Source organism: Protopterus annectens, chromosome 1.part1, assembly GCF_019279795.1.
Source record: "Protopterus annectens isolate FY-2018-M chromosome 1.part1, PAN1.0, whole genome shotgun sequence".
In the NCBI taxonomy this organism is placed as follows: Eukaryota; Metazoa; Chordata; order Ceratodontiformes; family Protopteridae; genus Protopterus; species Protopterus annectens.
Window position 1 is genome coordinate 1,876,868,234 of NC_056726.1, and position 24,924 is coordinate 1,876,893,157.

Sequence of the window (24,924 nt, forward strand, 5' to 3'; positions counted from 1 at the left end):
TAGGTCTTGTGATTGTCCTTAGCCTGGGAGGTTTTCCTCACCTCAGCTGACCTTGTTGAACTTTATTAGACCTTTTAGTTGTTTGTCTAGTAAATAATTCTGCATTGGTAGCTGTGTTCTCAGAGTTTGGGGGAGCTGTGAATTTTGACAAACTATCACTTAATAGGATGTAGTTTGCTTTAGTATAGTTCCTAACTGTTACGGGTTTACTTGGGCATTGTGATCCAACTTCACCAATGAAGATGAGACACGGGGTGGGGGTGGAGGATGTGTCTGTGCAACACTCTTACTTGCTGGTGACTACTAGGTCCAATATGTTTGATACTCTGGTTGGAGTGTACACTGTCTGGTACAGGCTGTTTTTTTTGATAAAGTCCAGGAAATACTGTGCCTGTGAGTTAGAGGCAGTGTATATTTCCTGGTCTTTAGAGTGGTAGTTAAAGTCTTCCATGAGTAGGGTATTTGATTGGATGGTGAGGACTTCTAGTAGATCTAGGTAAGAGATATGAGCTTTATGGGTCATAGAGAGTAACCTGTAGCTGGCCAGGACATGGTAGGGAACCTTCTCTATGAAGACTTGGATGCGGGTGAACTCCAGGGCATTATCGTGTTTAACTAACCTGAAATTGCATTTGCTGCTAACATACATTGAGATACCTCCATGTTTAGCCCGTCTATGGTCTAAATATGTGGCAGGCACTGCAGCCTTCCACTGCAGACAACTTTCTGTGGCTTTAAACCAAGTCTCGGTAAAAGCACAGATGTCTACATTTTCCAGAGTGAGAAGAGTCTGTAGGATTTAGAATTTCTTGTTTAGGCTCCTAGCAATAAAGAGAAACACTGTATGGTTGCTTTGAGTTTTCTTTTGTCATTTTGACATTGCCTAAAATCACTCTTAGAGAACAGGTAATGTTTTAGCCAATATCCAAAAATGGGGGGGGGGGGGTCAGCTGCATACCATCCTTGGCAAAGCAAAGTGGTCTGTTAAGCATGTCCTCCAATGCTGATAGATATTAGATACCCTGGAGTGACACCAGAAACTAAACCAGTTATTAAAATCAGACATTTTCTGTTCATACTGTGACATCATCCTTGGTGAAGGTAGAATGCTGCTCAATGCAAGGTATGTACCTGTGTGTGACACATATTCAGAGAGATCCATAATGTGTTTTTTCATATGGTCCAGTGAGGTACTTCAGGTCGTTTATATCCACATAAATTGTGATAAAATCATATTGGTACCTGTGGTGCAATGGCTTGATTGCATGCCTAATTTTGTGGATCCTAGCTCCAGATAGGCAACTAATCATTATCTTCTCCTTATCCAGCCTGGTGAGAGGAGTATCTGTGTGTCATACAATAAAATCCCCAATGGCAAGAGTACTAGGTAAAGTGTTTACTTGCTGTATGGGCTTTGTTCTTGGGGGATCATTGTGTGGTTTAGGTGTTGCTTTTGGTGTGTGCTTTAGTAATTAATGTCGATAGGTGTTGTAGTTTGATGGCTTAGGAGGTCTTGGAGGTTTCTTTTTAGTGGCTCATCATAAGAAAGTCTATGTATGTGTGGGGAGTGGTATGTGTGATGGCTGTAGTGTGTGCATTTTTGACAACCTTGTTTTCAACCATGATTTTTGCTTCCAAGGAGTTTATGTATGTATATTTCTTGCATACTGTGTTAGTTTCTTTAAGGATTAAAAGGTTGTCTGAGTACATGAGACAGTTGCTATATTGTCCCAGGATGCCCACTGAGACATTAGTTAATTGCAAATCCTGTATTAGGGCTGGGCTATTATGGGTCGGCATCTTGGTTTTGCAGGTGTCTAGGATGAATGCATGATGTTAGATAGTGCTATGATCTTAGTGCTGTTTGACACGCTAACTAGCTACCCTAAGCTTAGCATCATGCAAAGCCTTTCTGTGTTGCAGGTTAAAATCCTAGGTACTAGCTTTATAGGTTTGCTACTATACAGGGTATTGCTAATCGCCACTGAGCAGGGAATAGCTCCATGAAAACATGCCTAATTTATAGCAGACAGGAAAAAGCTGAAAACTATCTCCTGTGCCCTCTGGCTAATAAATGACTATACTTAAGCTCCCTGGAGTGCCCTCCAACTTACCTGCCACAAGGTGGATGACTCAGAAACTTCTTAATGTAAAGGCACAGCAAAAGTAGCTCTCAAATGCAGATTAGCACCCAACTAAATCCCTAAAAAGCCCCCTGGCTGATGAAGCAATTTCTCCTTAAGCCTCCCTGTGTGTTTCTCAACTTGGACTGACTAGGCTACTTTACTACTGCCACTAGAATAGCAGCTCGAGTCTTCTTAATATAATAAAAACACACTTTGGTTAGCCAAAAGTGAAAAGGTACCAACTAGCTACACTTTAAGCCCCCCTGTGTGTTTCCCAACTCAGACAGACCAGGCTACCTTTCTTCTCCAACTAGAATTGCAGTCCCAGACTTCTTAATGTAAAAACACACTTTAGTTAGCCAAAAGTGAAAAGGTATCAGAAACAAATCAAATAACTTGCTACAACAACTAATTTTCACTTTAAGCTTCTTTGTGCATTTTCCAACTCAGACAGACCAAGCCACCTTTCTATTCTCACTAGAACTGCAGTCTCAGTCTTCTAAATGTGAAAACATACTTTAGTTAACCGCAAGTGAAAAGGTACCAGAAACAAATCTAACAACTAGCTACAAGTAATTGCAAGGTGTTGCAAGTGCACTTTAAGGCAATTTCAAAGTACACTAACAGGGGAGGGCCTTGCCTTTACAATTTGTTCTATCAGTAACCAGTAAGATGAGCAGAGGAGTAAGACTGGGAGGTGCTTCTAGGGCTAGCTATACAGTAGGGTGAGGGAGCTCAAAATCCACCAAGTATAAAACCACAACAGGAATAAGGAGGATGGGAGGAAACAAAACTCACAAAAACACTAATGCCCAGCATAGAAGCCAAAAAAGCAATGCAGAGTCAGGACCAGCCGTAGGTCAACTGGTGCCCTAGGCAAAAGGGCTCCATGGCACCCTCCCCACACCACCTGGTGCCCCCATCCTGGTCTACCAACACCAAATAAATACTGGAAAAGTGCCCCTGCTAGAGCAGCGCCCTAGGCGGACGCCTAGTTGGCCTATGCCTAAGGCCGGCTATGTGCAGAGTATAACAGTTCCTTAAATTGATAGCTTTAACTTCAGATAAAGATAAAAACACACACAAAACTTATTTAAATGGTCAGATAAGTGCAATTATACATGCAGTTTAAATGCACTTTTCTGGATACAAAATGTACTCCAAATGCTTTGTTATCAAGCTTTCATCTTTCCAGCAGTCCCGAGATGGCAGACTGCTTGTGTGATGTAAAGTAGCAGCAAGGCTGGATTAATTACCATAGTATCTAGTTACAACTAGCTGCAATAAATTGAGAAAAACACCTAGGCCCAGTAGAGAAACCAAAAAGCAATGCAGACTACAACAATGCCTGTAATTAATAGCTTTAATTTCAGAAAAAGATAAAAAACACGCACAAAACTGATTTAAATGTTAAGATAAGTACAATTATAAGTGTAGTTTACATGTCCTTCTCTGGATGCAAAACATTGTCTAAATGCTTTGGACAGATTTGAGTATACTAGTACATAAGACATAACTTGTGTCTTCTACAGTACGTTGAACTTTTAAATTTGTGTTATCTTAGCAGTATTGCTTTATTAAGGCATACTTAAACATTACCTCTGCAAATATACAGACATATTTTCAAGAGTTTGGAGTGAAGTATGAGTTCTGAAATGACATTATGTTTTTAATTGTGTAACCCTTATCTGAGAAATGCTTCTTCAACAGTACATGTACAATATGAATATTGTTAGGTAAATGGCTCTTTAACAGTGCATACAGAAAATGAACCGATAAACTAATGTCATATGGACTGATTTATCTACTTTTAAAGTGCTTCACATAGCTTTTATCTGTTCCTGATTTTATTTTGTTATACCCCTGAGTTTGCTGCCGAATTTTACTTTGGTTTTGCAATCAGGTAATAATGAATGAAATCACTGCAATGATCAGAACCAGAAATTATGTTTAAAAACTTTTTATTTGAAAGTTGGCAAGCTGGCAGTGTTGCGAGCAGTTAGGTTTGTGTGCTGCTCTGCCCTGCAGTCTTTATACACTCAAACATGTCCGAGTTCATTTATTTTAGGATGCATCATAGTAGTTAGTGCTGGTGTGGGCAGTGCCAACTACACTGTCATTCCGATATAACTGTCAGTTATGCATGGCTGTTGGGACATATTGCAAATGTTATTCTAATTTTGTAAACTGTAAAAAGCATAGCATGGTTAAAGTAAAACATTCAAAACTCTAATATTGGTCATTACTGATTGAATGTGAGTGACACACATCAAGCAAGAGAGCTGCCGCTCCCCTGCACCCCGCTGCATTTAAGTGCCACTGCCTTGTAGTTCTAGCATGTGGGTGGACATTAAGATGTTTATCTTTTTAATGTCTCAGCTTCTTAAAAACAACTTGTTTATCACAAGCATTAATTTCTTAAAAAGTAGAGTTATGAAAATATAATTACAATGTTGGTTATACTGGGGCAGGGTTTCTACTGTGGTGTGTTCTAATATAGACAATTGCCAACCTATTAAGTGAATGTCATGCTTATTAGCCTAAATTGTTTAATTTTATAGTCATAATTCCCTGATTGAGCCATGTTGTTTTTGTTGGCTGCCACTCAAAATTATTTTTTTTAAGTTGAGGTCAATCTACAAGGGTTGTGGGTGGGGATGGGGTAGTGTTATGAGAATATACCTGCAAGAGTTGAACGACGTGATGCAAAACTATAACCACGTATCTTGGCAGAATTCCAGCTCAACTGCAATTCTTTTATCTACTCCATCTGGAACTCTGAAATTAAGATACTTCAGAGGCTGGGTATTTATACACTGAGATCTATGGCTGCAAGAATGACCAGGGTAGGGCATGAAGTTTAACTTGTGACCTAACTCAATATCTGTAGGCCTCAGAAAGCTTAAGTTAACCTTAGTTTGTTTAATTTTGCACTGGGCATGGTGATATTGTGCAAAGATCACTTTGTTCTTAAAATTCAGATCATCTTAGCTGCACTAATAATATGGTGAAAAATAAAGTAGCCTCATCTGTTGTAGAACTACGAATGAACTATATGGATTCTTGTAGGTACTCACTTTATTCATCTGATGCAGAGTTGAACAAAAAGCAAGTCTCCATAAATTTACAAGATGATTATTCAATAAATATACACATGGAGAGCAATAACAATCTTACTATAAACAACGGGAGTTTTTGAAATCTTGAGATGCAAACTTTTTATATGTCGCAAATAATTATTTTGTTTTCTGTCTACATGCAACTATTGTCTCACAGTTTAGCAAAATTAAAAACAGCAGCACTAAAAAAATGTAGCCCCCCCCCTCCCCAATGCATTGCCATTTGTGATCAGCAATCAGGAATAAAAGAAATAAAAAATAGATCTGTACTGTGGAATACGAAAAAAGGTCTCATCCATTGACTACTGTCATAATAAAATGCTGCCTAAGGCAATTGCCTATTGCCTCATTTGGACAGTTTCACTAACTTTAATAGAATGTCCCTTTACTTCGGAAGGAGGAAGGCTCAGAAGGGGCAGTTTAATCATCAGGAGATTAGGAGAAGGTTAAATTCAGGGTAAATGCAAGCTTAGCAGTACAAGAGCTCTGTAGCTAAGTAACTGGCCCTGTCTAAGCTCTTCACACATAAATAAGTGCAGAGAGTCCTGCAACCCCCAACCCCACAAAAGGTCATTGTTAACTAAGGTTGGTGCATGTGAAACATTTTAGTGTTGTTTTTGCTTTTCCTGTACTTCTTACAGTTAAAATACACACACACACACACACACACACACGCACGCACGCACGCACACGCGCACGCGCGCACGCGCACACACGCACACACGCACACACGCACACACACACACACACACACACACAAATCTCCTGATGAGGCTATGACCCAAAAATATCTGCAAGCTTGTCTAAAGAAGTGAGTACCGAAACATGTAATCTGGTACCCAAGCTACAGCTTCTAATTGAATTGTGGCATCACATTTAAAATGTCTTAATTACTGTGTCATTTTTGGGGAATGGGAGTGCTTATGAAGTGATAAGAATGAGCAATTGCCACAATTATACAAAAATTGTTTAGTCTAAATCTTTGATGCAGTTTTCTAAACTGTTTTTTTTAGATATACCTATGCATATATATCAGTGATTGCCATTTCCTAGTGGTGACTGAATGACCTACAGGTAAAAGTTCATAATCTTAGGATTCCATAGTCTTTTTTGTATGTGCATCTAATACTGTATATTAGCACGATGCATGTTATTAATAAATAATTTTCCCTGTCATCTTGCGTAGTCAAAACTGATTTCAGATATTTTCATGTGCCCAACAAAATATAACTTCATCCAATCTGTATGGATATTACATATGCTTGCAAGTGCCAGTGTATGAGACGTGATTCTCTCCTTTGATTACTGATTCGGGTACATGCTTCTTGATATCAAATTTAGTTAGGTTATCTTGATGACATTTGTAGAACACACTGCCTTACTGGTATGTGGGTAGTAGTACCCTACTACCCTCTCTGGCAGTCTCTTAAAACTTCAGGCTCTTCCCTAAAACTTCAGGCTCTTCCCCCTGCTTGTCTGTGGCTGTGAAAGACTAGTCAGCTACCAGAGCAGGATAGTCTTTTACAGCCAGAGACATCAGCTCGCACTTTTTTCATTAGGGAGAAAAAAAGAACAGAAAATGGAAAAACACAAGAATTGCAAACATCTACTGTTCCAATCCAAAGCCAACCCCCCAACACCAAATGCTGTTAAACTAAAAAAGCAGCAACCACCAACCATGAACAATGTGCATCCAGCTAAAGGGGGGGCAGTGTGATCTACGATAATCTACTATTACAGATAAGTAAAACTTACACAACTGTTCTTTGTCCTATGTTCACTAAGCACACTGCCTTAATTGCATATGGGTAGATTCGCAAGGCTTACCCAACCTGAGAGGAGATAAGGGTCCAGAAGCCCCTGGAGAATGGTTCTCATTAAGCCTGCGCTGGATCTAGAAAAGGCATCCAGTTTGTAGTGGTTCATACAAGTGTGGACCAAGGACCAATTTGGTACCTGGAGAATACTTCTAGAGTCCACCCATTTCCATAATGTTACTGAAGAAAAGGCCCTAGTGGAATGTGTCTTTAACTTACCTGGATTCACCTCTCTATAGTGGGTGCAACAAAAGGCAATATCAGAGAACAGCCAATGTGTAGTGGTTTGCTTAGAGACAGGTTGGCCTTTTAATACCCATTAGAAGGAAGTAAAAAGCCTTTTGGCCTTCCCAAAGGGGTTTGTCCTGTCAAGGTAGGATCTAAGCTGCTGAAGCACATCCAAAGTATGAAGTATTGTCCATCTTAATTCTTAAATATGCTGGTTGGGATTGAATTCATAAATCACTGACAGCATTAGAGAAGGATTCATGTGTATCACAACCCCATATCTGTGGAAATCAGGAAAGGTTATCCCATCATGAGAGCTGCAGCTCAGAAACTAGCCTTGCCAATGTCAGAGCAATAAGCAAAACAGTTTTTCAGGATAGGAACTTAAGATCTGCATGAGCTGCTGGTTCAAATTGTGGCAAGGTATTTTTTTAACCATAATAGAGATTCCATAAAGGAGAAATTTGCTCCTTCTTGGAGTTTCTCATGTACAATACTGTATTTATAAGCTGTTTTACCAAAATAAAGAAGGGGGATCCATAGTCAGATATAAAGAAAGGGCTACTAAATCTGCCTTAATGGTCATATATGCTAAGCCATCCTGTAGAAGCTCACATCACATTTTTAAAACCAGAGGGAAATTAACCACAATGGACTACCTGTTTCCATTAAGGTATCACCTAGAAAATGTCATCCATTATCGAAACATAAGATTTTCTAGTAGGAGGATTTCCGGCCTCCTTTTACACCTGCTGCACATCCTCAAAAAGCAAGAAGCTAGTGCCTAAACAGTCAAGACTGAATCATCCAGACTGTCAGTTGAAGTTTCTCCAAACTGGGATGTATCAGTCACCCCTGAGACTGTGTGAGCATATCCAGATTGTGAGGAAGTTTGTAATAATTGCCCTTTGTCAATACCATTGAGCTGAGCTATTCCCCCATTAAAAGAGACATCCAAGATTGCCTATGCCAAAAGGGAGTCACCACAACGAACTTTTGTCATTTCTTACTGAACTTTCATAACTACCTTGAGAATCAGTGGAAAGGGTGGAATCCATACAGAAACATTTTTGTCAAGGGAATCTAGAATGCATTTGTCATCCAAGCATGACTGCAAGGATATCTGAAACAGAATGTCAAAAGCTGTCTGTTTTGAAAGGAGGTAAACAGCTCTATTTTAGGTGTTCTTCATATCCGGACTAGATTCTGGAACACCACAACCTTGTGTTTTCACTTGTATGAGTTTGCCAAGGATCTGCAAAGTCTATTTGCTATAATGAACTGCTCTAACAAGGAGGAGGATGCCTAAAGAATCCGAGAATATGACAATCCAACTCCTCAGGCAATAGGTGCCACCAGACACAAAGAAAAAGACCTCGTACTCCTAAGAACGTTCAGGTACTGCATTGTTGAGGTGAACTCTGAAACAGCCACAGAAGGACCCAGAGCCCAAAGGTGGTGAAGAACTTTCAAAATGTGAATCACCACCAATAACTCCAGATACAGATATGCTTCAGTGCACCCTTGGGTCCTCAAGTGGCTAGCATTTGCCTCCCCATCGACACAGCTGTAAAACTGGAGTCTAGATTGCACTGACCATGGAGGGGAGACATTAAGTTTTAGAAAAAAATACCTAAATGTTTTGTCTACCATTAAAACACTCATCTGAAGAAAGGCAGAACTGGCCAATGGGATTCTATGGAAAGAAGAGGCTGAGAGTGACAATTTCAGACATAAAAAATAACTTTCCTTAAAAAAATGGGGCCCATGGTAGCAATAGAATAAAGGACAAGTTCTGTCCAGAATTACTATGGATTCTCTGCTGAGGTGACTTTCCTTGTGGAGAATACACAAAACAATGTCTGGTAATATCACCTAGACTCTGCAACAACATGCTGTGAAGGAAAGGTTAGTTTGCTTTTGCTTTCCTGTATTTTGTATTACTTTCTTGCCTTCTAATTTATATATTGTGATTGTTTTCTTTACCCTGTATTTTACTTGTATTCTGCTTTTAATTGCAAATTAAAACTAGGAAAGAAACCACAACTGTATCTCTTGTGAGTCACACAGATTTTTTTTCACACATTCCCACCCTGGTGCTGTTGTGTTTTTAAACTCAACTGTCTTTTTAGTTGCCTGCCCCTTATGTTAATTTGACCACATATCTCCTAATATCTCCCCTTTCATTGGCTGTTGTAAGCATAAAATTATCATTTTGTTAAACACCCCCTTCAACTATTTAAATTTATTGGCCATCCCACCACTGTATCCATAGAACCAGAATACAAAGTGTCTATCTTGCAATCTATATTGCTCTTTTACAATTAGTGGCTCCCCACTTAAGCTTTATCTGTCTAATTTACCCCCTATTTCATATCTAACTGCTTAGTGCACACTGCAGTGCTTAGGTTATTAACTAATTTTCCCTTCTTACCTTTAAAATCTGCAGCATCTATTGCAAGAGCACCAATTATTGGAGATCCAACATTCTACCTCTCAGTAGTCATCTTGGGATTAGTGCTTCTGTTTTCTCCTGGTGAGAGAAGGAGCACAGGGACATTATTTCCTGGAGAATGCTGATCACTGGAAAGCCTAGCTGCTTCATAGGTGACAGCTTGGAATGTATGCTTATATTCTGCTCCGGGTGAGAGAAGGAGCAGAGCGCATTGATTTCTGACTGTTTCTGGTTAGAAAGTGAGTGTCTGTGCTTGGGGTTCCTGATTGGTCTAGTTGCTATTCAAGGCATCTACCAGGAAAAGGCTATGACAAGTCTACAGTCCCTTGCATAATCTGGGACAAGACTATAGGTCACCAAACAGGCTGTGGCCTGTTTCTCATCTTGGGATTGGAGCTACTGTTTTGCTTCTGGTGAGAGAAGATGCAAAGGAGCATTGTATCCCAGCAGAGTGAAGCTGCGGTGACACCAGCACTAGTAGTAGCTAGGTAGTAGCCATTCACATGACTCCCCACTTTCTATCATTCTTGATAAGATAATTCTTTGTTTTCAGCAAGTACTGCTTGACTTGTTTCTATCTTCAGAATATCTGCCTAAATACGTCATATTGAAATTTTTACGGTCTGTTTATTAGTTTACCCTCAAGTGTTTGACAGTGCCCTGTAATAGACACAGACACCCTGAGTGACATTTTTCCTGTAAAATCACAATTGAAATTTCAACAATACTTAGTTTGCAGTGACAAGAACTGTCTCCAGGGTTGCAAACCAGATACTCATGACATTGCTTTGTATTCACTCCAACTGTCTAATCAATAAAAATAAATAAAAATAGGGTATGTTGCCATGGATATGAATATTCCCACTATCTCCATTACCAGCTTGGTGGATATGGGCATCCTGAGGCAATGCAGAAATTGCCTCATGTTTACTGACAACCAGCTAATTCTCAAACAAACTGATATGGTATGTGAGAGATGTATTTACACAATGTCACTGGAGGCAAAGCTCTCATACAAAGTATTCTTAATGTCAATGAGGTTGTCAGTAGTACACACTCTGCACCCATCACACACAATTCAGAGCTGACATATAGACCCACATATGCATGAGGCACTTAAATGTAACCTTCCTAAACCTGAAAGACCTTCACGTCGATGTACACATAACAAATACCATCAGCAGCCCCAAATGCACTCTTTCAAAACAACACCTACATCAACACATACAGCCACATCTCATGGAGCCTCTGCTTCTATAAGACAAGCCATCACACAATCCAACATTCTGGTCATTCGAGACTCCATCATAAGACACACTGATGTCCCTCTCTCCAGGTTGAGTAAGGACATTGGACTGCAAATAACAGTGTGACTCAGTCATAGTCCATGTGGGTGTAGATGACCTGAGATGTACCTCCCTAGACTATATGAAGAGAGACATCATGGAACTCTCGGAATATGTGTCCCAGGCTTATATGAGACTAACATCGAGCAACATTTGACCTTCTCCAAGGATGATGCCACAATATTTACAAAATATGACTGACTCTAATATCTGGCTTAGTTTCTGGTGTCATTCTAAGGGGGTGCTATATTTGTCAGCACGGAAGGAAATGGTCAACAGACCACGCTGCTATGCCAGGGATGGGCTGCATCTTTCCTGTCTAGGTTTACAATATTAGCTAAAACATTGTCTTCCCCCATAGTGCCTTTTTTAGCCAATGCCAAACTGAAAGTACTTATGACATAGCAAATCAAAACAAAGAAAATATAATGGTATTACTGTTCAGTGCTTGGAGTCTAAACAAAAAACTCCATTCCCTAGAAGCTCTCTTCACCCTAGAGAATGCTGACATCCGTGTGGCCACTGAGACGTGGTTTAATGCCATGGAGAGCAAACCAACTGTACAAGGTTATAATGCCTTCCACACATTTAGATCAGCTACTACACAGACAGGGACAAAAGGTGGAGGTGTCTTGATTTACATCAAAAATAAATATACCTCAAGGCTGGTCAAATAGGGCAATGTTCTTGAGCTACTCCATGTTCAAATCTCCAAAGGCAAAATAAAATACCCCTTCCTTGCAAGTTATAGATTCCCCTCTGTGACCCAGGAAATCCATACCATGTATTTACAATTATTGGAAACACTCACCATCTAGCCCAATATCGTATTCATGGGCAGCTTTAATTACCCCACTATTAACTGGGAATCCTATATGACACCAAACGTACAGACACAGAGATTCCTGGATTTTGTAAACACAAACTCCCTGGACCACTTTGTCACTACATTAATTAGGGGTGCAATCATACTGGATCTGTTCCTCATTAATATGGTAGGCTACTGCACATACCCTTGTGTAATGTCTTCCATGGTATGGTCAGACCACAAAATGGTCTCCTTTGAAGTAAAAATAAAGCCTGGACCCCCCAGCTAACCCTGGAATATTTGATAGCTACAATAAGGCTAACTTCCTGTAGTTAGGTGATAACCTGGCAAAAATTACAAGCCCCCATAAACCCTGAGAGCACTGCTGCCTATGCAGAAGTGTTCACAAAAAACATATACAAACGTTAATAGTTGCATAGAGGCAGCTGTAGCCACCAGGAAGAAGTACAGAACTAGCTCAAAAAAGAAGCCACCCTGGTGGAATCACAAAATCAATAGGTTGTGTAACAGAAGGAAGAAAATCATGGCAAAAATTAGGAGGTGGAGCACCCAGCAAGATAAAAGCACTCTCATCAAAACTAAGCAAACAACTCAGAGGACAAATATAAAGTCTGTGAAAGCCAAATTTTAGGTAAATTTGGCCTCCCAGGCCAAGGACAACCACAAGACATTCTTTAGTTATGCCCACAACCTCAAAGACAATCCACAATTGTGTGCAGAGCTTATACTGAGCCAGACGTTATATCAAACCTACTGGATGACAAATTCAGCTCCAACTTTGCCCCTCTCTCCCCCTCAACTTCCCCTCAGGAAATACCATCAAACATAACTTCTCCTTCCATCACTAGAGAACAGGTCTCTTTAAGGCCAAGAATGCTGCATCCATGGGCCCAGACAATATCCCAGGAAGCCTTCTAAATAGCATGAAGCATAATCAAGTCCTCTGGAATTGCTACTTAACTGCAGCCTCCAAACAGACTCCATGCCTCATGAATGAAGAGCAGCAGCAATCATCCCTTCGCACAAATGTGGGCCATCTACAGACCCTGGAAACTGCAGACCCATAATTCGCGCTAGCCTCATATGCAAAGCCATGGAAAGAATGATCATGGAAATGATTAATAATGATATAGTAAATCTGCAAACTCTGGATCTATCCCAGTTTGGTTTTATCAAAGGCAGGTCATGCCTACTCAACCTGGTGGATTTCTTTGAGAAGGTCCCCAAAGCAATAGATGAGGGCATAATAGTTCACACTGCCTATCTTGACCTGGCCAAGGCATTTGATACAATACCCCACTTGGACATTGTTGACAAACTCAAGAAATTAGATACAAACCTGTATGTCACTTGGTGGATAGCCAACTAGATCAGTTCACAGACAGGGCCCAGGAAGTTAGAACTGAGGAGTCCACTTCTATCTTCTTCTTCTTCTTTCGGCTTTTTCCCGGTTAGGGGTCGCCACAGCGGATCACCTTGTCCGCACATTGAATGGCAGTGGAGTTTTACAGTGTCGAATTGCCAGCCCGGCGCCCAACCTTCCACAGAAGGCACACTCACACGCACACCTAGGGCCAATTTAGAGTGTCCAATCCACCTGCAGCATGTCTTTGGGAAGTGGGAGGAAACCGGAGCACCCGGAGGAAACCCACGCGACCACAGGGAGGACATGCAGACTCCGCACAGAAGGCACCCCAGCCGAGGATCGAACCGGAGAACCTCTTGCTGTGAGGCGGCAATGCTAACCACTGCACCACCGTGGCCGCCCTGAGGAGTCCACTTCTATAAAGAGGCCAATCCCAAGTAGAGTCCCTCAGAAATTGGTCCTTTGACTGCTCCGTCTTGGCATTTACTTCTCTGAAGTCAAGGCCAATGAGAATGGTATTTTGCTAACTAAATTTGCAGATGATTGCAAATTAGGAGCTATCACTGAATCCCTCACCACACAAATGTTTTCCAGGAAGGGCTGACACAGATAAACAACTGGTGTCAGAGCCATGGACTAAAACTAAATGCCAAAAAATCCATGATAGTATCCTTCCTGAAGTCATTCACCCCTTTCAACTATCATATTGACAACACACCTTTTAGAGCTGACTCAGTAGTCAGAGACTTAGGGACACACATAGACAGTACTCTAGCCTTTGACTATCATGTGTCTGAAGTAGTGAGGAAATCATTCTATGTTGCATAACTTATAAACAAAGGTATGGCATCAGACCTATCAGTGAGTATAATGCCCCCTTTGGTATGTACCTAACCAGGCATATCCAACAATTGGAACATCCACAGAGGTTCCTTACTAAAAGAATACAGGGCATTAAGTAAAACATCCTATGCAGACTTCCTCAAGGCCCTATCCCTGTATTCTGTCTTCTACAGGCTGTTGAGGGGAAATCTATGCCTGGCATATAGGGCATTGTCAAACCCCTCTCTGATGGACCCCCTGCTTATCCACAAAATAAAGAGCACCAGAATTACCCATTCTAAATACTTAAACCTTGCCTGTGATATAAATAGGACCTGCTGGAGAAACAGGTATATATCCCAGAGACTACCCTGTTTCTGGAACAGACTCCCCATCAATGTGAAACAGACTTCCTCCCTAACCCAATTCAAGTGCAACTTGGACAACTGGATGGGGAACAGGAAATTCATCCCTGGCTTGGCACCTATGTCTCTAATGGACACAGGCAACCTGTAAATGGTTCAGCTCTCAGGCCTGTGCTTACACTTCTCAAGGATACCAGAATTTGTCTGAGATTTGGGATCCATGGCTAGGCTTATAAAGGCCCTTATGGTTGTTAGCCTGGTAAACACCTATGAATCTTTGAACATGATTTTGACTTCAGAAAGAAAGGCCCTTGCTAAGCATGAGTCAATTAAGCAACCCAGAAAGATCAGTCTTTACAAAGGTGCCAGACACGACTTCTGGAGATTCAACTTGAACTCTAGCTAGGACATGAAGTCTGAGACATACTCTCTCATGATTCCAAGCACCTAGAAGCCTATTTCGCAGGTCTTCCAAGTATAGGAAAAAAATGAATAGCCAGAGTCTGACAGTAGACCACAGCCAGGATAAGGCATTTGATAGACTCTTGTAGTGCAGTATAAAGACCAAATGGCAATTATTAACCTGGCAGTGAGGACCAGGTACCACAAATCTAAGAAAAAGGAATGGACCAACACTGGTCTCCATGATAGCTCTGATTTTGGGAGAAGTAAAAATGTGGAGAAGAAGATTTCTCAATTTTATGAAGGAAAGAGCAATTAAAGTACTTTGGTGACCAGCATTTGCCAGATAAAAGGAGGGGATCACAAAGTTAGGTCCAGAGGATGAGAAAGTGCCTCCTAGAAGAGAGGCATCTGATATTAACACTGCTACCTGAAACCTCAATCAGCATGGTTGAGCACCCATTTGTCAGGAATCAGTGATGGGCAGGCTGCCTTGCTGAGAGCTAACTATAGAGTCAAGGAACCTAGGCAGAGGACTTGAGAAAGATGGATGCTACACCTCAGAATATTCACAAGAGAAAAGGGGATTATTCATTTATGGTAAACAAATCCCTTTTGTTAGGCTGGCTGTAGAACTAGACCTACCATTAACTTGTGGTACCCTGGTTTAGTTCAGCTGGGACCTCTGTTTGGTAAATCATTGAAAATAACCCTGCTTATAGGAGGAAAATTAGAAATAATTAAACATTTTCAACAGTCATGTCTCTGCTCAGTTCTGTCATCCCACTGATTAAGGGTCTGATTAGTTGCTGAACAAAATATACAAAATCAGACTCAAGTGGCACAGACATAATCTCAGGTATAAACTCATCAGAAAGATTTTGACCATGTCATCAAGCATACCTGTTATATTCTGCAATTATAGAATAGAAAAAGATCCCTCCAAGTTACTTCCGAAAACATATTTTGAGACAAATGAAAGCACAAAATATTTGACATAGATGTTTTGCTCAGCAGATAACAAAGCTACAACTCCTCAATAGAAATTTACACGTACAACACTGGTAGTAAAATACTTTATCCACTATTTTGTTGTTCTAAGCCAGCTTGCTTTTCTAAGATTTCAGGCAATTGTTTAGTTTATCTGAAGAGACTGGATTTGAAGAAGACAAAATACCGGATTCATAAAGGTTACCACAAAGTGTACATTGTGTGAACACTTAGTGTAACCTTTTTGAGTGAATAGACAGCACAAGCATTGTGGTAGGGCTATTTTTAGGTTCATAGGTTCATAGGTTGGTACTAGGCTATCAGCCCTAGGGCCTATATAAGCCTAGCCATAACAATTCCCTGGATATTTCTTCCCACAATATTTACTTCCCTGGACTTCTGTCTAGCAGGGTGACTGACGTGATCCCCGGGGTGAATTTCCTATCTCCCATCCAATCGTCAAGGTTCCTTTTGAAGAGGGCCAAGAAGGTGCCCTGCTTGACATGTATGGGCAGTCTATTTCAGAGTATGGGGAGTCTCTGGGTCTGGAACTTACCCTTCCAGCATGTTTTGTTCATTGTGATGACAAGGTTTAGATCCCTGGAGCGTGTGGCTCTGAGGGATTGAGATTTCTTTAAGTGGAGCATGTCCAACAGCTCAGGGTTTGACATGGCCTTGTATGTTAAGCAGAAATTGCCTCTGAGTAGACAATATGCCCCAGAGTATAGCTGGAGTTTTTTTAGATGGTCAGCGTAGGGCATCTGCTTTAGGCTTGTGATTCTTTTAGTGAGGTATTTCTGCGACCTTTCCAGCTGTTGCAGATGACTTGTGAGGTACATACCAAATGGGGTGTTGTACTCTGTAATGGGTCTAATGAGGGATGAGTACAGTGGAACAATGACCTCTTTTTTTCTGGATGAAAAGCCCTTAGTGATGAGGTGTAACACATAGAAGAATTTTCTGACTGTTGTGGCGATGTGGTTATTGAAGTTGAGACCACTGTCCACCTGTGTCCCTAAGTCTCTCATCACACTTTCAGTATTTAGTGTACTGCCACCTATATGGTAATTCATGGGTACATGTTTTTCCCAAAGAGAATAACTATACATTTCTTGGAATTAAGCTTGAGCCCATGGCTCTGGCACCAAGCATCTGTTTCTGTAAGGCCCTTTTGTAGAATATCCACATCATTTGGGGATTCAATAATGGCTCCCAGTTTGCAGTCATTTGTGAACTTTGTTAGCCAGAGTCCCTTAGTGCTGGCCTGTACTTCAGAGAAGTAGATGCAAACAAGAGCAGTCCCAGGACTGAACCCTGAGGTACTCCACTTGCCACTTGTCTGGAGCTGGATTTGGAGTCGGCTACTTTTACAGTCTGGGTTCTGTCAGCAAGCCAGTTGGCAACCCATTGAGTGATGTAGGGATTTATGCCCAGCTTAGTAAGTTTATCTATGATTCCAGAGTGGGGGATGGTGCCAATGGCTTTGGCGAGGTCCAGATAGGCTGTGTGGACCGCCTAACCCTCATCCACAGCTTTGGAGACTGATTCAAAGAAGTCAATCAGGTTCAGCAGACAAGATCGGCCCTTTACAAACCCAAACTGTGTGGGGTCCAGTGTTTGAAGGTTGCCAATGTCTTTGTTTATAAGTTCCATGATAATGCATGACATGCCCTTGCAGATCAGGCTCGTCAGACTGATGGGATGGTAGTTCCTGGGATCCAAGGCGGGATCCCCCCTTGTGGAGTGGGATAACTGTAGCTGTGCGGCAGTCAGTGGGCACAAAGCCTGAGGTGAGGCTATGATTAAACATGACACAAAGGTGAGGTGCCAGTTCATTTTGTAGTTCATGTAGTACACAGCCTGGGATGTCATCTGGTCCCATGGATGCTGTATTCTTAGCTTTGGAGAGTGGAGTTTCTACCTGCATGGCCGTGATTACCGGAATTTGGCAATCTTTTGGTATTAAGATGGGCCCTTTAGGGGGGAGAGGGGGTGAAGTTGGCACTGAATCGATCTGCCAGGATATTGGAAATATCCTTGGGATCAGTATATTTAATGCCATTCTGTTGTAGCTCAAAGCAGATCTGAGCATTGCCATTTAGATTCTTGACATAACTATAGAATGCCTTGTGGTTGTCTTTGGAATCTTTGGCAATTTTATTTTCATAACTAGCCTTGGAGGATTTTATGAGGGATCTCAGTTTCTTACTGAGGCTGGTAAGGGAGTTTTTTGCATCCTGGGATTTTCCTCTTTTCTGCAACAGTTTCTTCCTTCTGTTGTATAGTTTGTTTATGACAGGGGACCTCCAGATTGGCTTCCTTTTTTGGAGGGAGAGCATCTTGGTTCTATTTGGGATGACACGATTCATGCACGAGCGGATGTGGTCATACAGTGCCTTAGTGTAGGATTCAGCAGTTGAACTTTCAGCTCCCGTCTGCATGGGTGTCATGAAGTTTGTCACTTCTGACTTGAGTAGCATGAAGTTGGCTTTGGAGACGTTTTTTATGGAGGTTTCCTTACTGGGGGTGGGGGTGGGATGTGGATGTCAAGGGTGATTTGCTTATGGTCAGACCTGACCAATGAGGGGGTGACCACTGGTGTGGAGCATCTATCTCCCATGTTGGTAATGACCAGGTCTAGGATATTGGAGCCCCTTGTGGGACTATGGATTAGTTGATCCAGGGCATTGGAATTTATGAATTCCAAGAACTGTTGGGAAAAGGTGTTGGTACCTGAGTAGTTTTCCCAGTTAATAGCAGGGTAGTTGAATCACCCAGTATTAGGGTGTTTGGTTGTATCTTAATATTTTCCGGTATGTTTAGAAAGATTGAATTCAGGAAGTATACAGAACGTGTACACATAGTGTACACTTTGTGGTAACTTTTATGAATCCAACCTAAATTTTTTTTTTATTAGAAGAGGTCACTGAGAAAACAGAAACAGAGTCCCAGACAATGGGGCTTAGAGGCCAAGCACGGTCAGACACCCCCCATTGTTTTTTCTTTTATATATAGGCAGAGCCTGCAAAAGCAGTGGAGCATTACAAGCTTTCTTAACAAAGCTCCTCCAAAGCTGGAATTAGTGGAGGAAAGGTCTTCATGACCACTGTTCAAAAAAATGAAAATCCATTCTGAATTCAGTAGCAGCCAGACTGACTCTGATGTTGAATCCCCCAATCAAATCAGGATCCAAGGAAGAGAGAATGGTGATAGAAGCACCTGCATTAGATATAACCTGGGTCAGCACCCTGTAATCAACAGTCCAAACGATGGAAAAAAAATACAGAGACTTTTGCTCAAAAACAAAGTGGATTAAAAGTCTCTGTTACTTTTTTTTTTACATACTCAATACTAGTTGGTGAATCTCCAAGGGGGAGATGTATCAATACTGGCATCCTTTTTTGTTCATAGTCACCACTTGTGGGTGAATCTCCAGGGGGAGATATATTAACACTGAAAACAGAATCTCTGCCCCTGACTTCCTCTGCATCTAAAGAGATTGGTTCTATCATACCTTAAGTCTTGGCAGATATGACTGACCCTCATGTCACACATGGTTGTGGTACCATATTGCACATCAGGGGACCTGGAGTTAAAGGAAGGTGAGTGGTCTGATAGCCTGCCCATGGCTAAGGCTTCTTGGAGTCACAGGTTGTAGTCGGAGGCATATTTTGTGATTTATCAGTATGAGTTTTAGGTGCATAAGGGGTAGATGGTAGTGGTGGGGGGGCCATCAAGTCTGGGGACAAATCTTAGTCAGATCAATGTCAAATGCTAGCTGTATGGCCAGTATATTATCCATATGGACAAAAAACACTATTCTCATTTAAAACAATAAACTGAAGCCTTTTTCTACAGGCCAGAGATATTATTCTGAATACTGCAGTAAGCAAAATGATAGCAATTTCAGTAATCCGGCACCAAGCACGAATACATGTCCCAAAAGACCCCCAGATAAAGGCTGTAAAATAATAAAAACAGTATTAAATAGTCTTAGACAAGAAATTAAGGATAAACTTTATAAGGATTTCTGTCAGTAATCTTCCATAAACAAAATAGTGCCAGCAGATGTCCCAAAGAATTCCTAATCTAAAAAAATAAAGGTGAGAAGTAGCCCCAAAATAATATACATTATAAAGTAGTGTTAGACAAGGAATTAAGTCTAAACTTAATAAAAAAATCCTGTAAGAAAACGTCAGTAGAATCTATATTTAGCAAAACACCAGGACTTGGAGACGGCTGTAGAATCCAGTATAAAAATATTTATTCGACACAAGCGCTTTTGTAGGTAACCCCACTTCTTCAGATGTCTAATACATTTTAAAAACAGCTCTTAGTTTAAATGCGCACCCTCTTGGAGCACATGATTAAAAGCAACCAATACATTGTTCTAGTGTGAACAAGCACTTTCTATTTAAAGCAACATTCTACAAGGTACATGCCATTAACTGGACTAGAAGTCTGAAATGCATGTATACACTTCTGAAAGCCTATTTGTAAAATATCTACATTATAATTCAAACTTCCAGAACATTTCAGTTTACAATCACAAGCACAAATATGCACATATTTACATTCTCCATTTCCATTCTCCAAAGCACATACAAGCCTATAACAAGAAGTCAGTAACAAGAAGTCAGTGATTTATCATACAAGCAATACCACAACACATCTTACCTAAAAAGCTGCCTAGACTTTAACTTAGGACACAGGGGTATATATTAATTTAATCCATGACCTCTATCAGCCCTTAGTCTTACTATCCACTTAGCTTCAAGCTCGTCAGTGATGTTCCGTAGATGCCCCCTCTTATACTCTCATAAGTTCTCCCTGTAACTAAAAATTTAAAGACATGTTCCATATCATTATTAATAATGTGTCTGACCAAGGCATTCACTTTGTTCTTTTTATGAATAGCATAAATGTGCTCACATATTCTTTTTACTTCAGAGACCTGTCTGTCTTCCCTACATAGAAACTACGGCACACTGTGTAGTGGGCCAGATAGACTAAATGCTCTGTTTCACAGGTGGCATTGATGCCAAACTCATATGTCTTTAACTGGTCTGGATGTTCAAACTTAGAAGTACTGTCTATGTATTTACAAAAATTACATCTGCCATATTTTTGTACCTTTCTCTCTATATCTGACCTTATAGGGACATGCTTCCTATCATTTTATCATTAACCTTAGGTTGACATAACTGTCTCTTCAAACATTTATAGTTCTTCCGTGAGTACTTAGGTTTCACATCTATTAGACTACTGATGCTCTTATCTAGTCTCAGTATATTCCAGTGTTTCTCTATCACATTCTTATACATCCATGCATCTTTAGAGTGATAAAATGATATTCTAGCTTGTTTATTTTTTCTTATATTGTTTTTCTGCCCATCACTATGTCCTTCTCTAAAATCTTCACTCCTAGAAAAATATGGTTTATCCTTTAAACATCTCTGTTTGCTCATTTCCTTGATGCTGCTCTGTATATCATTAATATGATACCCCCTTTCTAATAAATCACTACTAGTTTGCTCAACTTGATGAAAAAACATCTTCATGTGTTACATTCAGTCTTGAAGCTCTATAAAACTGGTTCTGAATGACATTTCGAAAAATATAAGGGGGGGATGCATACTATCTTTAGCTAATAAATGGTTTACATGGCATTCTTTATATGGGGGTGCATACTATCTTTAGCTAATAAATGGTTTACATGGCATTCTTTATATGGGGGTGCATACTATCTTTAGCTAATAAATGGTTTACATGGCATTCTTTATATGGGGTGCATACTATCTTTAGCTAATAAATGGTTTACATGGCATTCTTTATATGGGGGTGCATACTATCTTTAGCTAATAAATGGTTTACATGGCATTCTTTATATATGGGTGCATACTATCTTTAGCTACTAAATGGTTTACATGGCATTCTTTATATGGGGGTGCATACTATCTTTAGCTAATAAATGGTTTACATGGCATTCTTTATATGGGGGTGCATACTATCTTTAGCTAATAAATGGTTTACATGGCATTCTTTATATGGGGGTGCATACTATCTTTAGCTACTAAATGGTTTACATGGCATTCTTTATATGGGGGTGCATACTATCTTTAACTAATAAATGGTTTACATGGCATTCTTTATATGGGGGTGCATACTATCTTTAGCTAATAAATGGTTTACATGGCATTCTTTATATGGAGGCGCATCCTATCTTTAGCTAATAAATGGTTTCCATGGCATTCTTTCTTATGCAGATGTGTAACCATGGTGCCATCATTTTTCTTTTCAACATGAACGTCTAAGAAATTTACTGTCTCCATAGAATATGTATGTGTAAATTTAAAAAATGTAGAGGGTTGATTAATATATTGTACAAGCTCCTTCAGTTCTTCAGTGCTTCCTCTCCACAAAATGAAGAGGTCATCCACAAACCTCCTCAAAAAATAAACTTTGTCTGCATAGGGGCCCTTCAATATAAAATTGGATTCCCACACTGCCATTATGGCATTGGCATAGCTACTAGCACATGAGGTGCCCATAGCTACGCCATTAGACTGCCCGTAATGATCTCCCCCAAAAACAAAGACATTGTTCTCTAGCACAATGCTTAAAAGCAGACTTACTTGCTCTATAATATGTGAATCAACCATGAACATCTCCCTTAAAAAAGTACAGATGCTCTCTATTCCTACATAATTTGGTATCACTGTGAATAAAGACACCACATCAAGGCCTACCATATATATCTCCTGCATCACTTCAATGTCTCATGTATACTTAAACAAATCAGTCAGAAAATGTTCTGTATCTCTTAAAATATGCTGTATGTTGTTAATCTTAGGTCTCAGAAATTTCTCTAAGTATATTGAGACTGGTTCTGTGCTCCAATTTCTCCCAGATACTATCGGATGCATAGGGGGTCACCTTACACTTTTATGAATTTTAGGTAACCCTTGTATAACCGGGGGTATATTTAAATGAAAAAAAATCATTAAAAATGTCATGAAATTACCCCATTCACTTATATACATGAAGATATGTATAAAAATTGTGAAAACAGTAAGAGTTCCTGTCAAAACATTCAAAGTAATGTTTTAAATCACTGGAAATAACAAACACAATTTATGTATGATTATGGCAGCATGAGACAATGGCAGAACTTTATTAAAATGGCCCCAGTAAAAAAGGTCTGCAAAGTATTCCCCAAACCCATAAAACACTTAGAAAAGGCTATAAACCCTTGAAAAACTAGTAGTCCAGTGGCGGCTGGTGATTTCAAATTAAAGAGAGGCTGCAGGAGACAGCTGAATGGGTGGGGCCAATGGAAAGATGTGTGGCCAACTAGAAAGTGGTGGAGCTATGCTCAAAAACACAACTGGAACTTTAATTAAATACGCTGCCCTGTGTGCCAAACCATCATTATGAGAGTCTAATCAAGACAAAATGAAGTGTAGAAGAAAAACATTTCAATGCATTGGCTACATGACAGCTTACTTAATATCTGGATGGAAAGAGAAAGGTTGTGAGGCATGAAAAAATAAATGACCTTTTAAACACATTACTGGAATACTAGTCAAACTCAAGTATAAATAAAAACAAGCTTATCCTTGCATTGCAGTTCTAATTATAACTTATATTCAGCTTTATAAAAGTGCCAAGTAACATGCTGAAAGTAGAAATCTCTGTGATACCCCACTTGTAAAAATGTTTCTTTTCCAAAAAAGACCTGCTGCCTGACAACAACTATCTACTTGTTTCATGGGGAAAACATGATCAAAGTAAAAAATGAACAGCAAACAAGAAACAAGCTCAAGATAAATTGCTTAAAGGATTACTGCACAGGTTATGGACCACACATGATAGATTGGTATTTTGTTTAGTTTATGGGTAAAGCCTGCAAAGATGACTGCAAATCTCCAACAAATGTAATGAGCTTCCTAAAATACTGTAATCCTGTCCTTTATTACAAATATTGTCATATGCATTTCAATATCTAAGGCTTGTACATTATGTAGTTATGTAAATATTCTCTGCATGGCAACAACAAAAAGGCTTTCAGTGTTGGTAATTATTTAACAGTATGCTTATTAAAGGTTACTTGCATCTTACAATCTCAGACAAGCATACCCCATGGTCATTAAAGCATTGCTACTTTAACACAAAGCAACAGGGCACTGTGACAGCATGCATTTTCTGAATAATAAGAAGCATAAGTCAACAGTATAAAAATATGACAGAAAACCAGAACATTCTGTAACATCAAGGACAGATGAAAAGCCACTGTCGTACTTGTGTCTACCTTGGATGGGGGAATACTCTGCACACTTACACTGCATAACTACTCCTTGCCTTGCTTGGACATATCCAGAGTCACTACATGGGGGAGTAGGGTGCAACAAGTATGTCACAATTTGAAATGTCTCTGGCTGATGGTGATGGCTCTGACACTCATACCTCCCAACCTCAGAGTAAGAAATCTGGACAAAGCCATACATAAAAGTGGGACACAGGCCCAAAAATAAGGACAGTTTTTAAATATTGCTCTTATAAACTTAGAAAGATAATAGAATAGTAGTAGGTCTTGCATTAGTATGAAATTTCTGAAGGGTATGAAATCTGAAACTCAAACATCTGCCATTATTTTCTAACTTCAATCTTTAATGATTTCTGTAATTGCTTAATGAAATCTTGGAAAGTGAGAGAATGCCTGAGGAATGGAGGAAAAAGTGTTTTGGTACCGATTTTTAAGAATAAGGGTGATGTGTAGAGCTGTAGTAACTACAGAGGGATTAAATTGGTCAGTCACAGCATGAAGTTATGGGAAAGAGTAGTGGAAGCTAGGTTAAGAAGGGACGTGATGATTGGTGATCAGCAGTATGGTTTCATGCCAGGAAAGAGCACTACAGATGCGATGTTTGCTCTGAGAGTGTTGAAGAAGAAGTACAGAGAATGTCAGAAGGAGTTGCATTGTGTTTTTGTAGACTTAGAGAAAGCATATGACAGGGTGCCTAGAGAGGAGTTGTGGTATTGTATGAGGAAGTCAGGAG